The sequence below is a fragment of the Schistocerca cancellata genome, chromosome 5 (genome assembly GCF_023864275.1).
Source record: "Schistocerca cancellata isolate TAMUIC-IGC-003103 chromosome 5, iqSchCanc2.1, whole genome shotgun sequence".
Classification (NCBI taxonomy): Eukaryota; Metazoa; Arthropoda; class Insecta; order Orthoptera; family Acrididae; genus Schistocerca; species Schistocerca cancellata.
Window position 1 is genome coordinate 310,177,208 of NC_064630.1, and position 8,231 is coordinate 310,185,438.

An 8,231-nucleotide genomic window follows, 5' to 3' on the forward strand; every position below is an offset into this window, starting at 1 on the left:
AGCAGTTGACCGGCGTTGCCTGGTGAAACGTTGTTGTCATGCCTCGTGGAAGGAGGAGAAATGCGTACCATCACGTTTCCGACTTTGATAAAGGTCGAATTGTAGCCTATCGCGATTGCGGTTTATCGTATCGCGACATTGCTGCTCGCGTTGGTCGAGATCCAATGACTGTTAGCAGAATTTGGAATCAGTGGGTTCAGGAGGGTAATGCGGAACGCCGTGCTGGATCCCAACGGCCTCGTATCACTAGCAGTCGAGATGACAGGCATCTTATCCGCATGGCTGTAACGGATCGTGCAGCCACGTTTCTAACCCTGAGTCAACAGATGGGGACGTTTGCAATACAGCAATCATCTGCACGAACAGTTCGACGACGTTTGCAGCAGCATGGACTATCAGCTCGGAGACCATCGCTGCGGTTACCCTTGACGCTCCCCCTGCGGGTCCGGGGATTAGAATAGGCCCGAGGTATTCCTGCCTGTCGTAAGAGGCGACTAAAAGGAGTCCATCCCCCTCACGGGGGTAGTTCGCGCCTACGTCCGGAGACGGACGGTTCCACGACCTATAATCGTGGTCTTTTTGGTCTTTCACTTCTCGTTTCTTCTGTCCTTTTGGTGGTTCCTGTCTTTGCTCTTCTCCACCTCACTGTGTTCCTTACTCTTTCCCTTGACTTCTCCTTGCCTTCTCATTGCCTTTTTCTCCTTGCCTTCTCATTGCCTTTTTCTCCTTGCCTTCTCATTGCCTTTTTCTCCTTGCCTTCTCATTGCCTTTTTCGCCTTCTCATTGCCTTTTTCTCCTTGCCTTCTCATTGCCTTTTCTCCTTGCCTTCTCATTGCCTTTTTCTCCTTGCCTTCTCATTGCCTTTTTCTCCTTGCCTTCTCATTGCCTTCTTCTCCTTGCCTTCTCTGGTCTCCGCCTCGGCGTTTGAGACAGTCTGTCCTCTTTCTCCCTCTCTCTCTTCTTTTTCCTCTTCTTCCTTCCTCCCTGTGCGTGTCTGAAGGCCGACCCACGCATTCGCACGCGTAGCCGGTGACGGGGTAACGCGTAAGTCCCCGCCCTGGGTAGACATGTAAGGCACGCGCGTACCCCCTGGTAAAGGCCAGGCCCGGGGAGGGGTGATTGCCTGAGCTGGTACCTTCTGACCATGCCGATTGGTCCCTCCGTCTGTTTCTCGGGAGGTGTGACCTGAGGTGTAAACATTCACCTAAGGCGGGAGTGCCCTCAGAGAGGGTCCCCACAAGGAAGGAGCGCGCCATCGGAGACGCTGGCAATCATGGGGGATTCCTCCGCAATGGATTCTACTCCATCGCTTTCGACTTCGACCCAAAAACGGAAACGTGACCAGCCAACAGTGACAAAAGTACTACCGCCTGCCCCACAGTTCCTCGTAGTTTCTCGCACTGAGGACGGAAAGGATTTTTCCTCTGTCAACCCTTTTGTTATTCAGAAGGGCGTTGATGCCATAGCCGGATCTGTCAAATCTTGCACCAGGTTGCGTAACGGCACCTTATTACTAGAAACTGAGAGTGCCTTTCAGGCACAAAAACTGCTTCGGGCCACCCTCCTGTACACGTTCCCTGTCCGGGTGGAGGCCCACCGAACTTTGAATTCGTCTCGTGGTGTAGTGTATACTAGCTCCCTCGACGGATTGACTGACGAGGAGCTTCAATCTTTCCTCGCTGAGCAGGGCGTGACGGCTGTCCATCGGGTCATGAAAAAGGTCAACAACGACCTTGTACCGACCCGGACACTCTTCTTGACCTTCGATAGTGTTAAGCTGCCATCGCGCATCAAGGCGGGCTACGAGGTTATTTCTGTTCGCCCCTATGTCCCGACACCTACGCGCTGCTACCAGTGTCAGCGTTTCAATCACACTCGACAGTCTTGTTCCAATGCGGCTAAATGTGTCACTTGTGGCAGGGATGCCCATGAGGGTGACTGTCCACCTCCGTCCCCTCATTGTGTGAACTGTCAGGGTGACCATGCCGCATCCTCCCGCGACTGTCCTGTCTATAAGGACGAACGTTGCATCCAAGAAATTCGTGTCAAAGAGAAAGTGTCCACCTCGGCTGCTCGCAAGCTATTGGCTAGTAGGAAGCCCACGCTGCTCCCAGCGGGGAAATATAGTACTGTCCTCGCCTCTCCTCGGACTACCCGGGAGGTCGCAACCCAGACATGCGATCTGACCTTCAGCACCACGGTCGTCCGTTCGGCCAGTGCTAAGATCGCGCGGTCGACGTCTCCTCTTCCTCCCATCACACCACAGACACCAGCCACTTCCTCAGCTTCTGATAAGTCGAAGACCCCGAAGTCAGATGCACGGTCCTTCAAGAAGGAACCATCCCGTGCAGACTTCCTCCGTCCCTCGACCTCCCAGCCTTCGACCGGTACTTCCACCAAACGTCCTTCCAAAAAGGCGCATAGGAAGCACAGTTCTCCTTCCCCGCCACGGCGCATCTCTTCTCCTGCGCCACCCAGCGGTTGCCGCCCCAGGCCGTCATCCGTTTCGCCTGGCCGCACCGCCGGTAGCCGTACATCTGGCCGTTCACCGGCGGAGGAAGCTCCCCCTCCCGGCCATCCTCCCGAGATGGCCGATGACCCTATAGACCCCATGGACGATGACTGTCCGCCTACTGATAGCGGCGGCAGTGCTCGCTCGAAGCCAGGCCCTAAGCGGCCTTCGAGGTGACCCCTTCTCTCATCTTCCTTTTCTTACGATGGCACTTATTCACTGGAATATTCGCAGCATTCGCTCCAACCGAGAGGACTTGAAGTTGCTGCTCCGCTTGCATCGTCCGCTCGTCGTAGCCCTCCAGGAAACGAAGCTACGCCCATGCGATCACATTGCCTTGGCACACTACACCTCTGTGCGTTTTGACCTACCCCCTATGGTAGGAATCCCAGCTCATGGAGGGGTTATGTTGCTGGTCCGGGATGATATTTACTACGATCCCATCACGTTGCACACCGGCCTGCAGGCAGTCGCCATCCGCATTACTCTCCCCACTTTTACGTTTTCCTTTTGTACCGTTTACACTCCCTCGTCATCTGCCGTTACCAGGGTAGACATGATGCAACTTATTGCTCAGCTACCTGCACCGTTTTTGTTAACTGGAGACTTCAATGCCCACCATCCCCTTTGGGGTTCTCCAGCCTCCTGCCCGAGGGGCTCCTTGTTAGCAGACCTTTTCAACCAGCTCAATCTTGTCTGCCTTAATACTGGCACCCCTACTTTTCTTTCGGACACATCTCATACCTATTCCCATTTAGACCTCTCTATATGTACTCCCCAACTTGCACGCCGGTTTGAGTGGTATGCACTTGCTGATACTTATTCGAGCGACCACTTCCCGTGTGTTATCCATGTCCTGCAGCATACTCCCTCTCCGTGCCCCTCTAGTTGGACTATCTCCAAGGCAGACTGGGGGCTCTTTTCTTCCAGGACGACCTTTCAGGATCACACCTTCACAAGCTGCGATAGTCAGGTCGCACACCTCACGGAAGTCATTCTCGCTGCTGCTGAATATTCCATCCCTCACCCTACTTCTTCTCCACGTCGCGTACCGGTCACCTGGTGGACCGCAGCATGTAGAGACGCTTTACGTGCTCGTCGACGTGCTTTACGCACCTTTAAACGCCACCCTACAGTGGCGAATTGTATTAATTATAAACGATTACGTGCTCAGTGTCGTCGTATTATTAACGAAAGCAAGAAAGCCAGCTGGGCTGCTTTCACAAGCACCTTCAACAGTTTTACTCCTTCTTCTGTTGTCTGGGGTAGCCTGCGCCGGCTATCTGGCACTAAGGTCCACTCCCCAGTTTCTGGCTTGAAGGTCGCGAATGAAGTCCTTGTGGCCCCTGAGGCTGTCTCCAATGCCTTCGGCCGCTTTTTCGCCGAGGTTTCGAGCTCCGCTCATTACCACCCTGCCTTCCTCCCCTGCAAACAGGCAGAGGAGGCTAGGCCACCTGACTTTTGCTCCTCGAATTGTGAAAGTTATAATGCCCCATTCACCATGCGGGAACTCGAAACCGCACTTGGCCGGTCACGGTCCTCCGCTCCAGGGCCTGATTCTATTCATATTCAGATGCTGAAGAACCTTTCTCCTGCGGGTAAAGGTTTTCTTCTTCGTACATACAATCGCATCTGGATTGAGGGACATGTTCCCGCATGCTGGCGCGAGTCTATTGTTGTCCCGATTCCTAAGCCGGGGAAGGACAAGCACTTGCCTTCCAGTTATCGACCTATCTCACTTACCAGCTGTGTCTGTAAAGTGATGGAGCGAATGGTTAACTCTCGATTGGTTTGGCTGCTTGAGTCTCGACGCCTACTTACCAATGTCCAATGTGGATTTCGTAGGCGCCGCTCTGCTGTTGACCATCTGGTTACCTTGTCGACCTTCATTATGAATAACTTCTTGCGGAAGCGCCCGACCGCGGCTGTGTTCTTTGATTTAGAGAAGGCTTACGACACCTGTTGGAGGGCGGGCATTCTCCGCACCATGCATACATGGGGCCTTCGCGGTCGCCTCCCTCTTTTTATTCGTTCCTTTTTAATGGATCGACAGTTCAGGGTACGTGTGGGTTCTGTCCTGTCCGACACCTTTCGCCAGGAGAATGGGGTGCCACAGGGCTCAGTTTTGAGCGTCGCTATGTTCGCCATCGCGATCAATCCGATAATGGATTGCCTCCCAGCTGATGTATCAGGCTCTCTTTTTGTGGACGATTTTACCATCTATTGCAGCGCGCAGCGTACACGTGTCCTAGAGCGCTGTCTTCAGCGTTCTCTTGACCGTCTTTACTCCTGGAGTGTCGCCAATGGCTTCCGTTTTTCTGCCGAGAAGACGGTCTGTATTAACTTCTGGCGCTACAAAGAGTTTCTCCCACCGTCCTTACGACTTGGTCCCGTTGCTCTCCCAATCGTGGAGACAACCAAATTTTTAGGCCTTACCTTTGACAGGAAACTTAGCTGGTCTCCACATGTGTCATATTTGGCCGCCCGTTGTACCCGTTCTTTAAATGTCCTCCGTGTTCTCAGTGGTATGTCGTGGGGAGCGGATCGAACCGTCCTACTTCGTCTATATCGGTCGATCGTCCGCTCCAAGCTGGATTATGGGAGCTTCGTATACTCCTCTGCACGGCCATCCATCTTACGCCGCCTCAACTCCATACAACATCGGGGTTTACGACTTGCGATCGGAGCATTTTATACCAGTCCCGTAGAGAGTCTTCATGCTGACGCTGGCGAATTGCCACTCACTTACCGGCGCGATATACTGCTTTGTCGGTATGCCTGTCGGCTACTGTCAATGCCCGACCATCCGTCTTATCGTTCCTTTTTTGACGACTCTCTTGACCGTCAATATAGGTTGTATGTCTCTGCCCTGCTACCCCCTGGAGTTCGCTTTCGTCGCCTCCTTCAACACCTTAATTTTTTACTCCCTGCAACCTTTCGAGTGGGCGAGAGCCACACGCCACCTTGGCTCCAGGCTCAGGTCCGCGTTCACCTTGACCTCAGCTCGCTCCCAAAAGAGGTCACCCCCAGTTCGGTCTACCACTCCCGTTTTTTGGAACTTCGTTCGAAGTTCATCAACATGACTTTCATTTATACAGATGGCTCTAAGACCAATGACGGGGTCGGGTGTTCCTTTATAGTCGGGGCACAAAGTTTCCAATACCGGCTCCATGACCATTGTTCGGTCTTCACAGCTGAGCTCTTTGCCCTCTACCAGGCTGTTCTTTACATCTGCCGCCACCGACATTCTGCTTATGTCATCTGCTCAGATTCCCTGAGCGCCATCCAGAGCCTCAGTGATCCGTACCCGGTTCACCCTTTCGTACACCGGATCCAACGCTCTCTTCAGCGGCTGGTGGACGTCGGTCCGCCGGTTAGCTTTATGTGGGTTCCTGGCCATGTCGGTATCCCTGGGAACGAAGCTGCAGATGCCGCGGCCAAGGCTGCGGTCCTCCAGCCTCGGACAGCTTCTTGTTGTGTCCCTTCGTCCGATTTTAGCAGGGTCATTTGTCGGCGCGTTGTGTCGCTGTGGCATGCCGATTGGGCTGCACTTACCGACAACAAGCTTCGGGCCTTAAAACCTCTTCCCGTGGCTTGGACGTCCTCCTCACGCCCTTCTCGGCGGGAGGAGGTCGTTTTAGCAAGGTTAAGGATTGGACACTGCCGGTTCAGCCATCGCCATCTGCTGACGGCTGCGCCGGCGCCGTTCTGCCCATGTGGGCACTTGCTGACGGTTAGACACATTTTAATGTCCTGTCCCGATCTTAACCAACTGCGCCTCGATCTTAACCTGCCTAATACTTTCGATGACATTTTAGCGGATGACCCACGAGCAGCTGCTCGTGTTCTTTGTTTTATCAATTTGACACACCTCGCTAAGGACATTTGATGAAGTTTTTTAATCCTATGCCTGTCAGTCTGTCTTTTATTGTGTTTTTCCTGTTAGTTGTTGTTGTCAACTTGTGGCTCGCGGTGCATTTTTAGAGTAGTCAGGGCGCTAATGACCATTGAAGTTGTGCGCCCTAAAACCACAAAAAAAAAAAAAAAAAAAAAAAAAACCTTGACGCTGCAGCACAGATAGAAGCGCTTGCGATGGTGCACTCGAAGATGAACCTGGGTGCACGATTGGCAAAACGTCATTTTTTCGGATGAATCCAGGTTCTGTTTACAGCATCATGATGGTCGCATCCGTGTTTGGCGACATCGCGGTGAACGCACATTGGAAGCGTGTGTTCGTCATCGCCATATTGGCGTATCACCCGGCGTGATGGTATGGGGTGCCATTGGTTACACGTCTCGGTCACCTCTTGTTCGCATTGACGGCACTTTGAACAGTGAACGTTACATTTCAGATGTGTTACGACCCGTGGCTCTACCGTTCATTCGATTCCTGCGAAACCCGACATTTCAGCAGGATAATGCACGACCGCATGTTGCAGGTCCTGTACGGGCCTTTCTGGATACAAAAAATGTTCGACTGCTGCCCTGGCCAGCACATTCTCCAGATCTCTCACCATTTAAAAACGTCTGGTCAATGGTGGCCGAGCAACTGGCTTGTCACAATACGCCAGTCACCACTCTTCAGGGACTGTGGTATCGTGTTGAAGCTGCATGGGCAGCTGTACCTGTACACGACATCCAAGCTCTGACGCCCAGGCGTATCAAGGCCGTTATTACGGCCAGAGGTGGTTGTTCTGGGTACTAATTTCTCAGGATCTATGCACCCAAATTTAGTGAAAATGTATTCACGTGTCAGTTCTAGTATAATATATTTGTCCAATGAATACCAGTTTATCATCTGCATTTCTTCTTGGTGTAGCAATTTTAATGGCCTGTAGTGTAATTACTTGTGTGTCGGTAAATGGTTTTGTCACTACCATTTCTATCAACTTGTCGAATGTAATTCTCATCGCGACCCATTGTAATTAATTACTCAATATACATCTTGTTAAAGAAACCCATACTTCAATAGTTCTTGTGTTTCCGGTCTGTTCATGAAGTTTACTGATTTATGTAGTTTCTTCTTAAACAAAAATAAAATAATACGTGATACAACTCTCTCATTTGGTAGTTAGTAGCTAACTAGAAGCTAGTAAAAGAGGGAGGCCGCCTAATAGTTTCAGGAATTTAATTTCAGCGCTTAATATGTGCAACATTCGTTATGTTTGTGTATTCCACGTGCTTTGGGAGGGGGGTGGGGGCGGGTACATTACCTTCTCTCAGGATGAGGTATGATAAATTAGGAACATTTGATCAATTGCAGCTGACCTCTGGGGCCGAACGGTTCTAGGTGCTTTAGTTCGGTACCACGCGGCTGCTACGGTCGCAGGTTCGAATCCTGCCTCGGGCATGGAAGTGTGTGATGTCATTAGATTGGTTAGGTTTAAATAGTTCTAAGTTCTAGGGGACTGATGACCTCAGATGTTAAGTCCCATAGTGCTTAGAGCAATCTGAACCATTTGATCAATTGCACACTCATAGCGAAATCGTTGAGGCGATGCCTGTGCTCTCAGAACACCGTATTCAGACAGAAAATCGTGCCTGCATGTTGCAGGACAGTATCCCGGAATTTGATCTCTGATACGCTCATTGTGACAAAACTTAGCAGTTCGATCAAAATCGGTTTAATCACTCAAATCCACAGAAAACTAGGAGAGCGCCTTTTTCTTCAGAGAAACTCCTTGATACAGGAAACGTTCGTTGCGCACAACGCAGGATG